At 39.5% G+C, this 12,912-nt stretch overlaps 1 protein-coding gene across 6 annotated transcripts in view; it reads right to left on the reverse strand.

Annotated features, from left to right (window-relative positions):
* Positions 1-11,892, reverse strand: part of EPS8 (EGFR pathway substrate 8, signaling adaptor) — a 183,571-nt gene extending 171,679 nt beyond the window's left edge. For 2 of the 6 annotated variants that reach the window (XM_082742391.1, XM_082742387.1), the window contains exon 1: positions 11,576-11,837. The gene's annotated coding sequence lies outside the window, so the exon portion shown is untranslated. Of the gene's footprint in view, positions 1-11,575 lie in introns of all 6 variants that reach the window. The other 4 variants (XM_082742384.1, XM_082742385.1, XM_082742390.1 and 1 more) reach the window with 4 other exon arrangements.
* Between the last annotated feature and the right edge of the window lie 1,020 nt (positions 11,893-12,912).

A 12,912-nucleotide genomic window follows, 5' to 3' on the forward strand; every position in this document is an offset into this window, starting at 1 on the left:
CATATCCAGTTATTACAATATTACTGACTATTTCCTATGCTGTACCTTTTATCCTCATGACTTACTTCTTTTATAACTAGAAATTTATACCTCTTAATCCCCTTCATCTTTTTGCCCATACTCCCATTATAGTACGCCCCTCTGGCAACCACCAGTTTGTTTTCTGTACTTAGGAGACTGTTTCTGTTTTGTTTGTTCCTTTGTTCTCTAGATTCCACATTTAAGGGAAACCATACAGTATTTGTCTTTCTCTGCTTTATATCACTTATAGTATATCCTTTAGGTCTATCCACAATGACACAAGTGTCAAGATTTCATTCTTTTTTATGGCTGATTAATATTCCTGTGTGTGTGTGTGTGTGTGTGTGTGTGTGTGTGCGCGCGCGCGCACTGTATCATCTTTATTCATTCATCATTCATCTATTGACAGCCACTTAGGTTGCTTCCATATCTTGGCTACTGTAAGCAAAGCTGCAAAGAACATATGAGTACATACTCATGTTTTCATTTTCTTCAAATAAAATAGAATTCCTTGATCATAATGTATTTCTATTTTTAATTATTTTAGGAAGCTCCATACTGTTTTTCCATAGTTGCTGAACTAATTTAAATTCCTTCCACAGTGTTTGAGGATTGATTCCCTTTTCTCCACATCCTTGCCAACATTTATTACTTCTTATCTTTTTGATACCAGCCATCTGACAGGTGTGAGGTGATACCTTACTGTGGTTTTAATTTGCATTTCCCTGATGATGAGTGTATGAGTGATGATGTAGAGCATTGTTTCATGTGTCTGTTGGACACATGTCTTGTCTACTTTGGAAAAATGTCTATACAGGTCCTCTGCCCTTTATTTATTTGGATTTGGGGGGGGGGTCTGCTGTTGAGTTGTATTTTTTTAAAAAATACTTTATTTACTTGAGAGATAGAGAGAGATAGCATGCATGAGCCAGGGGCCAGGTGCCGGGGGTGGGAGGGAGCAGAGGGAGAAGGAGACTTCCCACTGAGCAAGGAGCCTGATTCAGAGCTCAATCCCAGGACCCCGGGATCATGACCTGAGCTGAAGGCAGGTTTTTAACAGACTGACCCACCCAGGCACCCAGGGTTGAATTGTACTAAAGTTATTTATATTTTCAGATATTAAGCCTTTATTGAACATAGCATTTGCAAATATCCCTTCCCATTCAGTAGGTTGCCTTTCCATTTTATTGGTTTCCTTTACTATGCAAAAGCTTTGTAGTTTGATGTGGTACCACCTGTTTATTTTTGCTTTTGTTGCCCTTCCTTGAGAAGAGACAAATCCAAAAAAAATGTTGCTACGACTGAGGCCCAAGAGCTTACCGCCTAGGTTCTCTTTTAAGAGTTTTATAGTTTCAGATCTTACATTTAGCTCTTTAGTCCATTTTGAGTTTATTTTTGCATATGGTATAAAAAGAGACTGTCTTTTCCCAACTATATATCCTTGCCTCCCTTGTTATAGATTGACCATATGAGTGTGGGTTGATTTCTGGGCTGTCTTTTCTGTTCCACTGGTCTCTTTTTGTGCTAATACCACACTACTTGAGTATGAGAGCTTTGCAGTACAGTTTGAAATCAGGGAATGTGATACCTTCAGCTTTGTTCTTTCTCAAAGTTGCTTTGGTCATTAAGCATCTATTGCGGATCCATACAAATTTTAAGATTTATTTCTTCTAGTTCTATGGAAAATGCTATTGGTGTTTTGATGAGAACTGCAGTGAATCTTAAGATTGCTTTGAGTGGTATGGACATTTAATGGGCATTAATCTTCTAATCCATGAATATGGGATGTCTTTCCATTTGTTTAACTTCTTTTATCAGTGCTTTGTAGTTTTCATTACACAAGTCTTTCACCTCCTTAGTTCATTACTAAGTACTTTGTTCTTTTTGTTGCTATTGTAAATGGAATTGCTTTTCTCATTTCCTTTTCAGACAGCTTGATGTTAGTATATGGAAATGGAACTAATTTTTGTCTATTGATTTTGTATCCTGCAATCTTACTGAACATGTTTATTAGTTCTAAGTTTTTTTATGGAGTCTTTGGGTTTTTCCATATATAGTATAGTAGCATGCTATCTACAAATAGTGAATTTTACTTCTTCTTTTCCAATTTTCTTGTCTGAACATTGTGGCCAGACTTCCAGTACTATGTTGAATAAAAATGGTGAAAATAGGCAACCTTGTCTTATTCCTGATCTTAGAAGAAACGGTTTCAGTTTTTCAAAGTTTGGTATCATGTTAGCTGTGAGTTTGTCATATAGGGTCTTTATAAGGTTGAGGTATGTTCCCTCCTAATAAAGTGTTTATCATAAATGTACATTGAATTTTGCCAAATGCTTTTACTGCTTCTAATGAGTTGATCACGTTAATTCTTACTCTTCATTTTGTTAATGTGGTTTGTCACACTGACTAATTTGCAGATATTGAAATATCTTTGAATCCCCAGAATAAATCCCACTTTATCCTGGTATAGAAGCCTTTCAATGTATTATCAAATTCGGATTGCTAATATTTTGTTGAGGATTTCTGCATTTATGTTCATCAGGGATACTGGTCTGTAATTTTCTTTTTTTTTTGTAGTATCTTTATCAGGTTTTCATATCAGACTAATGCTGAACTTAGAGAACGTATTTGGAAACACTTCTTCCTCTTAAAACTTTTTGGAACAGTTTGAGAAGGATAGGTATTAACTCTTCTTTAAATGTTTGGTAAAATGTAACTGTGAAATAGTCTGGTTCTGGACTTTCACCACTCTCTTTAAATATAAATTTCTCTTCCCTCTATTAATGTTCATTTATTTTCTATTTTGTCTTTCCTTTTTCTCTTCTCCCCTTATATTAAAAACATGATTTTTCAGCTGTAGAACTCTAACCCCCAACAAGCACATAATTCATACAATTAACAAATTATTTTAGTATATTGCTAAGTATTATGTTCAGGTTCTATTCAGAAACCATTCATGGCTCTTAGAATTCTGGATTGGCTCAAACAAGACTAGATGGTGCCTTTATAGGATGTTACATTTCTAATATTGCTATGCTACTAAATATAAGCATGGCTTAAGACAGAACCTCTGATTTTACCCCAAAACACACAAGTCCTCTTTCTTAATAAAAATCACTTGAGTATCACAGGACTGGGGGAAAACAAAAAACAAAAAACAAGAATTTATCTACTATATAAAGGACTATATTTAGAAAGTCATAGGATTAGAAGAGGAGATTCATGCAATTAAAACAGGTTTGGCGGGCGCCTCGGTGGCTCAGTGGGTTAAAGCCCCCGCCTTTGGTTCAGGTCATGATCCCAGGGTTCTGGGATAGAGTCCCACATCGGACTCTCTGCTCAGCAGGGAGCCTGCTTCCTCCTCTCTCTCTGCCTGCTTCTCTGCCTACTTGTGACCTCCGTCTGTCAAATAAATAAATAAAATCTTTTAAAAAAAACAACAACAACCAGGTTTGGGATCTTTATCCTTTCCTACTATGATGCAATGAATACTGTATTGCATTGTTACTACAAAAATGAAAAATAACTGATTATTCAGTTCTTTCTAATATCCCTATAGGCTCTGTGAGAATGTGCAGAATTTCCCATTACTCCTGTCATGTCTACCATTCTTCACATCAAACATATTCATCTTTCTGCCTGGAATGCCCCAGAGTCCCTCCTCATACTCTTATTCTTGGCCTCAAAAATTCATTCTATAAAACCCAAATGTCACATTCTTCAGTAAAGATTTTTCTGATTCCTCAGCTACAGTGGGCCTCTCCTTTTGTCTATGTGATGAGATATAAATATAATTTTTGTTCATTTAACCTACCCCCCACAACTGTGTCAAATAGGTACTATTATCGTTTCCACTTCCTAGATAAGAAAACTAAGGCAGATAAAGTCTTTCTGATTTCAAAGTCCATTGCTTGCTTGCTTGTTCATTTAATGCATACATTCATGAGTTCTATACTCTATTAAAATGATTGTCCCATTCTCTGGGTTCCCTGAAGACAGAAAGCAGAGATCCTGTCTCATCCATCTTTGTATTTCCAGGGTCTGGCACAGAACAGATACTCCAGAAATGCTCAATAAATGATGAATGAATGAGTAAATGAAAGGTAACAATGTTCAACTTACTCTGGGAGGAAAATCCCTCCCCTTCTAAATGTTCTTCCATAAAGAGTATGCTAGTAAGTGCTTATTTCTTTCAGAAAACATTTTGTGTGTATCATATATGACATATACGACACATTTAAGCTGTGCTTAAAGATAACTGAGTTTAGTTCCCTGCCCTCAAGAAACTTACAATTTAGTAGGGGAAAGGTATAAACAATTAGCTACTTTTACTATTATGTGTCTTATTTTTCCTAAGCCCCACAAGTTCCTCTCTTTATTATTTTTTTTAAGATTTTATTTATTTATTTGAGAAAGAGAGAGAGCATGAGAGGGGACAAAGTCAGAGAGAGAAGCAGACTCCTCGCGGAGCTGGAAGCCTGAAGCAGGACTCCATCCCAGCACTCCAGGATCATGACCTGAGCCAAAAGCAGTTGCTCATCCAAGTGAGCCACCCAGGCACCCAAGTTCCTCTCTTTAAAGGAACTTCATTCTTTATAACCATTTCCCAATAATTCACACCTCTGAGCCACTAAGATGCAGATCAGACAACAAGAAAAAAAGAAAAAGGTTAAAAGAACCTCCATGTATCTCAAAAACAAAATTTTTGAGCCATTCTCATTTCACCCAGTAGTCATTTAAGACATGTACAAATTTTAAAGAAAAGAATAAAATCAAGGACATATGATACTATCCTTGCCCTTTTTCTTTTATGAGAGATCACACAACCAACTGGAAAGTTTTGGAATCAAAAAGATCAAAGTTCCCATCCAAACTCTGTCCCTTTCTCCCCATATGGATCACCGACAAGTCACTTTATCTTTCTGAACACATTTCTTACCTGTAATACTCAAAAAGGAGAACTGCCTTAAAGAGCTTTTGTAAGAGTTTAAAAAGATAACGTGTGTAACACCTGCCACACCAAAGCTGCTACTTTCACTATGTCAAATCTCACTAGATTCTTTTTGGAAGCTGTGGTTCTATCTGTAGCATAACAATATTAAAAATTATGGTCCCAATGTCATTAACTGTGTTACTGACATATCAAAAGAAAGGTACTTTTTAAAAAAGCTACTTCTTTCTGGCAAGAAGAGTGGCATGGGATAAGAGTCAAGACCATAGAGTTATATATCAAGTTTCTAGATGGTAAGTAAATACATCATCTGCCTCTTTTCAGCATACGCCTTGCAATACCCTTATTTCGGATACTCTTTGTGAAATAGAAAACCTTAATTATTTCTTATGTCTAGATATGAAAGAATTGATAGATATCACTCTGTATTAACAAATCCATCTTCTGGGCACCTGGTGGCTCATCGGTTAACTGTCTATTTGCCTTTGGCTCACGTCATGATCCCAGGGTCCTGGGATAGAGCCCAGCATCAGGCTCCTTACTTAGTGGGGAGCCTGCTTCTCCCTCTCCCTCCTCCTTGTGCTATCAAATAAATAAATACAATATTTTTCAAATAAAAAACAAATAAAATCTTTTATTAAAAAAAAAAATTCCATCTTCCACAAGTGCCAGGAACTAATCTCAACACAGTCTATACCTATTACTACATTTTAGGTCCCAAGTCATTTCTCAACTGTTTTCTTTAAGCAATTTTGCAGAAGGCTTTTAAAAATCAAATAAAAACACTTTCTTTTTCAATCCTAATCCCAATTTATAATCTAGTTGACTTAAAAATCTCATTTACTTGGTACTGGTACAACTGAAAAAAGAGAATCTAGACACAGACTTTACACTTTTCATAAAAATTAACTAAAAATGGGTCAAAGACCTAAAAGTAAAATTATAAAACTCCTTAAAAAAAGGATAAAATCTAAATGGTCTTGAATTTGGCAATGAGTTTTTAAAAATGCAACACCAAAAATTTATCCATGAAATTGACAAGTTGGATTTCATTAAAATTAAAAACATTTGCCCTGAAAAGACACTGTTAAGAGAATAAAAAGAAAAGCCAGAATAGAAGAAGATACCAGCAAAATACATATCTGATAAAATGATGATATGAAAAAGATACAAAGAATTCTTTTTTTTTTTTTAAGATTTTTTATTTATTTATTTGACAGAGAGAAATCACAAGTAGACGGAGAGGCAGGCAGAGAGAGAGAGGGAAGCAGGCTCCCTGCCAAGCAGAGAGCCCGATGCGGGACTCGATCCCAGGACCCCGAGATCATGACCTGAGCCGAAGGCAGCGGCTTAACCCACTGAGCCACCCAGGCGCCCCAGATACAAAGAATTCTTAAAACAATAAGAAAACTGACAACCCTATTAACAAATGGGCAAAAGTTCAGAACAGATAACTCCCCAAGGAAAATATACAGAATACAACAGCATATGAAAAGATGTTTAACACTAAATGTCATTAAGGAACGGCAAATTAAAGCAACAATGAGATATTATTATACCTACTAGAATACATAAAATCCATAAAACTGACAATATCCAAAATTGACAAGGAGAAGAAACAGGAGCTTGCGTTAATTGTTGATGGGAATGAAAATGGCACAGGCACTCTGGAAAACAGTTTGGCAAAATCATATAAAGCTAACAATAATCTTATCATATGATCCAGCCATCATGTTCCTAGGTATTTACCCAAATAATGTGAAATCTTTTGTCTACACAAAAACTTGCCCATGAATATTTGTAGCAGCTTTGTTTATAGTTGCACAAAACTGGAAGTAACAAAGATGTCCATCGATAAATGAATAGATACACAAACTGTGATAACACACATAAATTGGAAAATTACCAAGTAATAAAAAGAAATGAGCTATCAAATCACAAGAAGACATAACGAACCTTAAATGCATATCCATAAGTGAAAGAAGCCAGTCTGACAAGGCTGCATGATTCCCATTATATGATGTCTGGAAAAGGCAAAACTATAGGGACCATTTAAAAAAAAAAATAATCAGTGGTTGTGGGGGAGGGGGAAAGAGGAGAGGGGGGATTAAGGGAGTGATAAATGAAGCACAGGTTTTTTTTTTTAATGTATGATACTTTGATACTATAATAAAGGATACATGAAATGATACATTTTTCAAAACCCAGAGAACTTTACAGGACAAAGAGAGAACTTCAGTGTATGTGAACTTTTAAAAAATCATTTAGAAGGTCAGAAGGATCCCAGGATGGAACAAAAATTGTGACAAAAGGATCTGACACTATTATTAATGCATGCAACTATCTCACTAAGTGGGATGGGGAAAAAGGAATGGAATCTAAACTAAAAGCAAAAGAAACTGTACATAAGAACTGTACTCTAGTTGATAAAGTTGTTTCCCACTCTCTGTAAAGAGAGCACAAGTTAGCAATTTCAATACTGGTATAAGTATATAAAAGGATTGACAATTAAGTAAATGGATGACAGGTGGTGGGAGCCAGGTTTCTTTTCATGGTTGGGATGAGTTGACAGATAAACAAGAGAAGGCCAGAATGACACAAGTCGTAATAGGGTAGGTAAGGTTGTAGATATCCATAGGAACTCATATTTCACTTAACATGGATACATATGATTATGTAGAGAAATATGTATAGATAGGTGTATATACAGGCTTTGCATACATACATATGTTTCCTGCTCTGTAGATAAGAGGATCTAGAGGCAATGATACCCCAGTAGCAACAAGAACTCAGCACCCAAATCTTGGCTTCTAATACTATTTCCCAAGAAGATGAAACAGATTCTTTCTGGCTGATTCTGGGACTGGGACAGGTAATGGAAATATAAAAAATGAGCCTGTAACATCTTTTAATGTCAGAAAGTAAGGAAATTATTAACAAAAAAAAAAAAAATTCACATTGATGGAGACATGTCAAAGGGACACAACAACCAACTGAAGGAGCTCCCAATGGCCAGAGCTGAAACAACTTGAGCAACAAAATAAAGTAGTACTGGATTATAACCAAAAGTATATAATGTATATCCATGACTACAGACCAATATAAGTAAATGACTGAGTAAATACACAAATGGGGAGAAAAGAAAAATCTGCCGTGCAGAAGAATTCTAAATAATTTATATAGATACCCCACCCTCAGGGAGGAAAAGTAAAACTATCCACTCCTTAAATGTGTGCTGTGCAAGATGACTTTCTTCTAAAAGTACAGCATAAAAAGAAGAGTAACTTTTCAGGGTAGAAACCTACCAAACACTAACTCAGCCAGGGGATCAAGATCATTATCAACGGTGATAAGTCATGTTGATAGCTCGTACCTTTTATATGATGTAATAAAAACAGCATTTTACTTCTGTGATCTTCCTTTCGAAAAACTACAAGCCCAGTCTGATCACGGCAACAAAGTCACACTGATTTCAGTAGAAGGTCATTCTACCCAATATCTCATCAATACTCCTCACAACCGTGAAGGTCATCAAAAACAAGGTCTACCAAGCTGTCACAGCCAAAAGGACCATAAGGAGACATGACAACTAAAGTGTATTATGGTATCTAAGACAGTAGAGTCCTGAAACAGAAAAAGGACATCCGATAAACACTGAGGAAAGCTAAATAAAGTGTGAATCTCAGTTAGTAATGACATACCAATACTGCTTCATTGTTTTTTTTTTCCAATACTGCTTCATTAATTATCACAAATACTAATGTAAGATGTAATAAGAGAGGAAATTGGGTAACATAGTATATAAGAGGTCACTGCCCTATCTTTATAATTTTTCTGTAAATCTAAAACTAGTCTAAAAGGAAAATGTATTTTTCTAAATATTATCTAAGAATATATCTAGAAAACACTGCAGGGGGTGCCTGGGTGGCTCAGTGGGTTAAGCCTCTGCTTTTGGCTCAGGTCATGATCTCGGGGTCCTGAGGATCAAGCCCCACATGGCATCCCATCCAGCTCTTGGCTCAGCAGGGAGCCTGCTCCACACCACCCCGCCCCAGGCCTCTCTGCCTACTTGTGATCCCTCTCTCTGTCAAATAAATAAATAAAAATAAAAGCTTTAGAAAACACTGCAGAAGCTGTACTGAAACACCGAGCACCTTTCCTGCATACATTAAAGTTAAAATGTTGACAACTATGTTGTTACAGAATTTTCCTTAAGAAAATATTTTCAATCACTAACAGCTGCAAACAATTTCATGCAGTAATTCCCAGCAGGGATGTACTATAGCTAAAGCACTTTAACTAAAATTCCACTTTTCCCCTTACATACCATTGCAGATGTCTGAAAGTTTATAACCTATCATTAACTTAGGTTGTTTTTGTGATGATCCAAATCTGTTTAATACAACTCACCAAAGCTAACTTAAATTTTACATAAATGAAATCAGTGCTAAAATACTCACCCATTAAAACTTTAAGCATTTAACGAGTGACCTTGAGAAAAACTATCATCTTTTATTGTGGATACCATATTCTCCTATACAAACCATAGTTTAAGTGAGCTCCTGCAGAATTAAAATGGGTAAATGAGGAAAACAGAAGAGTCAGCAGAAAAATAAAAAGCAGTGAGTGAACATGTATGCAGCATAGCTCAAGAAAAGGAAGGGTCTAGGATTTGGGGTCTATCAAATAAAAACTGAAAGCAAAAATACAAAGTCTATGTTATAGCATGGAAAAGGATTAAAACTGAAAAGTATCAGCATAGGTAAAAAATTGAAAAGAGGAAAAAATCAGAAATGAAAACAAAAGGCAATATTTTCATTTGACCTGAAACAAGCAAAGGGTTCAAAATTAGACATTAGACTCCTGATAGAAAACAATCCAGAATAAACCACGTTGAAGAATCACCCCAAATTCAACTTCAAGTATGGTCCCATCATTAATAAAAGGCTGAAAACTACTACTTACTGATATTCAATGGCATTGGAAAGTGGGAAGAAAAAAGATTTCAAAGAGAAGGTACCAAATATTGTGAACAGTGGTTATTTCAGAATGGTGGGATTAAAAGTTTTCTTTTTTTCTTTTTTCTGCTGTGGATTGAATGACTTGTGGAATTTTAAAAAGCTTTAATCTATGAATTCTGCACTAAAGGCTTTCTATAAAATGTTATTACATTTGTGATACCCTTTAGTGGCAATTGTATAAAGCGCATTATTTTTCTAATTATAAGTCAAAGTGTGAACCCATGACCAAAATTTTTTGACACTGGCAACTTAAGAACTGTAACAATCTATCTGAAGAACTCCGATTCCAAACTGGAAATCTATGAGACAGGATGACACTGACTTTAATTTCAATGTCCACACGATCTACATGAAGTGTACCCTTTGCAAAACCCAAGTCCCTTCAGAATAGTATCCTCTCGGTACAAATAAATTAGAAGCAACACACAACACAACTAGTTTGCTGTTCCTGTGTATTTCCATATGCATGTGTGTGTAGTCTTCTGGGAATCCTAATTCTCCTATCCCGCAAAAGAATAAGAAAGCCAAAATCAAGTTGTTCCTATGCATCTGAAACCAAGTTTTATCTGAACTCTTAAAATATTACTATTCCTCTTATGAGACAAAAAAAAAAAAAAAATGAAATCTTCAAAAGAAATGCAGTAATGCCTTTCGTTAAAATGCGTTTTGTAAAGGAGAATTCCCATTCTTAATGCTCTACGGCCCTAGACGTCTATGGTTTTCAAATCCTAATACCACAGGCGTCCTACCCCCAAAAGAGATTCCAGCAGTACTATGGGTCTACGGGAAAAGAAGGATTTGAGAAACAATGCCAAGGAAGAGAACGATCCGCGCAAAGATTTCTGCACACAGATAATCCTCGAAAAGAAAGAAGAGTGACCACAGGAGAAGCGAACCGGCTCTTCATACGCGGAGAAGTCAACTCCAAAGGCGTTAGTTGACAAAGACACCAGAAAGGCCATCTTCCAAAAGTAAAATGGGGATTAAAGTGGAACAAACTTAAGAACGGAAAGTCAACAGGAATCAGGAGTGACAACTGTTCAAAAACAAGCTATCTTAATTTGAGAGGGTATGCGACGGTGGGACCTTGCCCCCAAACCCTCCATCTGCAAAGACCCCCTCCATCTGAGCGTGGGGAGGGTAGCTCTCGAAACCCCGAGCCTCCAAGACGCCGTGAGAACACCGCTCTCGTAGGCGCCCCACGGGCCAGACAGGCGCAGGTGTAGAGGTGCGGAAGCTCAGGTTACCAGGAAATATTACAAGGACACTGAGGATCTTCTCTGCCCACCCCTCCCGGAGCCTCGGGCTCCGCGGGCGGCGCGGGGCGGCGCGGGGCGGCGGGCGGCCGAAGGTCGGCACCCGCTCGGCGGCGCTCCACGGCCGGGCGCACCGGCGCGCTCCGCAGCGGCGCCCCGGCACACCTGGCTCCCGACACCAGTTGAAAGCAGTCAAAGTGAATGCAAGCGGACGCGGCGCCTGGCACCGCTCCACCCGAACACACAAAGGCGGATTTTTAAAAATCCAGTCGGAGTTCCAACAGCTGGACCCCCCGACCGGCGCCTTTCGCCCGAGGGGCTCTTACCTCGGATCCGCCCTCGGGGCCGTGGCTTTCCCCCGAGGCGCCTCGAGGCGGGACGAGGCAGGCGGCGGCCGGGAGAAAGCCCCCGACCGGGACCACGCCCTTCCAATCCCCCCGACCGAGCCTCAAAGCGGCGGTCGGCGCCCGGCTGGAGAGCAGCGATCTCCCGGGCGAGCACGGCGCCGGTCTCGCGCTGGGCAAGACCGCCGCGCCCGCCGCCGCCTGTGAAGTCTGGAGCTGCCCGCCCGCTCACCCGCTCGCCGCCAAAGCCAGCCGCGCGCCGCGCATGCCCACTACCCCTGCTAGCAGCGAGCGAGAACGCGCGCGCGCGCCCCCGGCGCGGCCGGAGCTGGCTCCACTCTCCGGGTCTTGGCGGCAGCCGAGCCGCGGAGTATCTGGTCGACCCCAGCGCTGCAGGCGAACCCGGCGGTGAGGCCGAGTGGGTGGGAGTGGAGCGGGAGAAAAGAGGTCAGGGCGCCGGGCTAAGTTATCAAGACCATCAAAGTCGGACCAGGGTTCCTAGCTACGGACAGGTTTCGAGAAGTGCCCTAGCAGGACCGACTAGCAGCTGGGAGACACGCGAAGGGGAGCAGAGCATGTGGAAAGGTTCCCCCCCGGGCAAGGTTAATGCCCCTGGCCATGGGAGCGCCCAGTTACAGCGCCCCAGAACCTGGAGCACAACTCCTGAGCACAAAGCTCGCCGCGCCCAACGACCCTTCGTCTTCCTTCTCACGGTCCTGCCGCCTATTTCCCCCCTTTTGTCGCTCTGCGCTTTTTTGTTTCAATCCATGCCATCAACTGGTGGCACCCAAGGGCCTCCATGCGGTCCTTAGCTCCAGCCAGCAAGCCCAGACCCGCTTCGCAAGCCTGCCTTAGATCCCATTCTTCACGTAGTTCTTGCCGAGAGCCTGATGTGGTTTGTAGTGGAGACTTTTTTCATTTAATTCCTCTCCCAACTTAAACCTCCTAATCGTTGCCTCCTCCTTGAGTAGCTCACTGAGCCACTAAATGAGAAGCCCTGTAGTAGTCTTTGTCTTAAAACATTTGTCATAGCTACGCCCCCTTTCCTGTTCCAACTTCTTTAAAGGCAAGTGACTCTCAGAAATCAACAAAGATAAACTTGGTTAAAACAGTGAACATGCTTGCTTTGTGAGATAAAGAAAAGGACACGCAGTCAGAGGAAAGCAAGTTTTCACACTAAGGTGGAAATTAAAACCATTATGCTAAACGTTCACATAGAACTTAGGTCCAGTCCCCTATCTTAAGTAGAAATCATCTCTGCAGTATTTCCATCATACCATCATCCACTTAAACTTTTGTTATGTTGGAAATCTTTATAT

The sequence above is a fragment of the Mustela nivalis genome, assembly GCF_964662115.1.
Source record: "Mustela nivalis genome assembly, chromosome: 7".
Classification (NCBI taxonomy): Eukaryota; Metazoa; Chordata; class Mammalia; order Carnivora; family Mustelidae; genus Mustela; species Mustela nivalis.